We start from the raw sequence: 1,927 nt of genomic DNA, 5'->3' as shown, positions 1-1,927 counted from the left end.
CATGGAGACAGGAGGGGTAAGGCAACCTGGTCCCCTTGCCACTCAAGCCTTTAAAACATCAACCCATCACTTCGGCTCCTCTCCCCCTTCTCCCAGCTTGGAATAAAATCCTAACCCACCACTGAGGCTTCGCCCCTCGCTACGGCCCCCTGAACGGTGGGCCCCTTTGCCCCCACGTTTCCTTGAACACGCCAAGCTTTGCACAGTGTTGCTTCTTCTGATTGTTGTTCTGTAGCTCAGTCGTGTTTGACTCTTTGCGACCCCATGGACTGCAGCATACCAGGCTTCCCTGTCCTTCACTATCTCTGGAGATTGTTCCAGTTCAGGTCCGTTGAGTCAATGACCCTCCTTCTAAGAGGGATAGACTAAGGATAGTTACACAAGCAGTTGCAGAGGTCCCAGTAGGGGACTAGAGACAGAGGGAACCCAGGGAACTCTGGGGGACTGCTGCAAGTTAGTGAGCACTCAAGAAAGCTATCAGAACATCATGGGACGAAGCAGGCTTGCTTAACTATAAAGCCATAAATGGAAGCATGAGATATGCCTCAGGTCATTAAGTGAAAGAAAAAAATTATTCTGCTGATTTAAGTAAGCACTGAGACAGTCCTAGTTTGACCTTCTAGGGTCAGATACTCTCCTGTCCGATGTGAAGGAGGAGCTAGTGATGAAAAGTGAAAGTTGCTCAGTCGTATCCAACTTTTTGGGACCCCATGGACTATACAGTCCATGGAATTTTCCATGACAGAATACTGGAGTGGGTAGCATATCCCCCCTCCAGTGGATCTTCCCAACCCAAGAATCGAACTGGGGTCTCCTGCATTGCAGGTGGATTCTTTACCAACTGAGCTATCAGGGAAGACCACCTAGTGAGGAAAGCCTGAGGTCTACTCGAAGAATGAGAAGGCAGTCTTTCCCCTCTCCCCAACTTTCCTTCGATTATAAAAATGTAACCCACTTAATCCTTGGGGCAGTCTCCTCTCTCACAAGCGTTCTATATTAATAAATCTACTTCTTGCCTAGCACTTTGTCTCTCACTGAATTCCTTCTGTGCTGAAACACGAGACCCTGAGCCTCAGTACGTTGAGACACCAGGTAAGTGACTCCAATTATAAGACTGTGGGCTCAAGTCCTAATCTGGGTTGCACTTTTGCCCCAACTTCCCTCCCTTGCCCTTTGACCTGCCCTGCTCCTGTTTCTCTATGGTCTCAGGGTCACTCTCTGCAGGGGAATGTGGCTGCCTTTTGCCTGCTCACCTTCCCTTTCTCTTTCCAGGGGTCCTTTGGGGGGCCACCCCTTCCCTACTCTCATTCTAGGAGGTTCACCCTGTTCCCCAGGCCTGTGCCCCAGACCCGGCTGATCAATGAATTCCAAGTCCAGCAGCCAAGTGACAGGCTCAGGGAAGGTCTTGTGGATCAAAGTCAGCCAAGAAAGTGTAACTCTGAGATAGACTGGCCCAGAAAGAGAAGCTGTTTTCTGTTGATGGGATGCTGACGCTGGTACTGTTCCGTCCTACAGCTGTCGTCTTCTCCTCGTCTCTCAGCTCTGGGGAGTGGAGAATACTCCCGAGGGTGAGGCTGATACAGTGGAAAGCAAGGAAAGAAGAGCACCTGGAGCTCCTGGATCCAGCTATACCTGAAGCTAGTCTGTCTGTGGAGTTTGCAATCACTTTTCCTCCAGATGGTGACTGCAGCCATGAAATTAAAAAACGTTTACTCCTTGGGAGATAAGTTATGACCAACTTAGCATATTGAAAAGCAGAAACATTACTTTGCCAACAAAGGTCTGTCTAGTCAAAGCTATGGTTTTTCCAGTAGTCATGTATGAATGTGAGAGTTGAACTATAAAGAAAGCTGAGCGCCAAAGAATTGATGGTTTTGAACTGTGGTGTTGGAGAAGACTCTTGAGAGTCCCTTGGACTGCAAGGAGA

General features: G+C 48.8%; 1 protein-coding gene across 1 annotated transcript in view; it reads right to left on the bottom strand.

Annotated features, from left to right (window-relative positions):
* LOC104987065 (double C2-like domain-containing protein gamma) overlaps positions 1-1,927 on the bottom strand; it is an 8,022-nt gene that overhangs the window by 5,083 nt on the left and 1,012 nt on the right. The gene's annotated exons all lie outside the window — the stretch shown is intronic.

This window comes from Bison bison, unplaced genomic scaffold (genome assembly GCF_000754665.1).
Source record: "Bison bison bison isolate TAMUID 2011002044 unplaced genomic scaffold, Bison_UMD1.0 scf7180017864080, whole genome shotgun sequence".
Lineage (NCBI taxonomy): Eukaryota > Metazoa > Chordata > Mammalia > Artiodactyla > Bovidae > Bison > Bison bison.
This window is presented reverse-complemented; position numbering and strand designations above follow the sequence as displayed.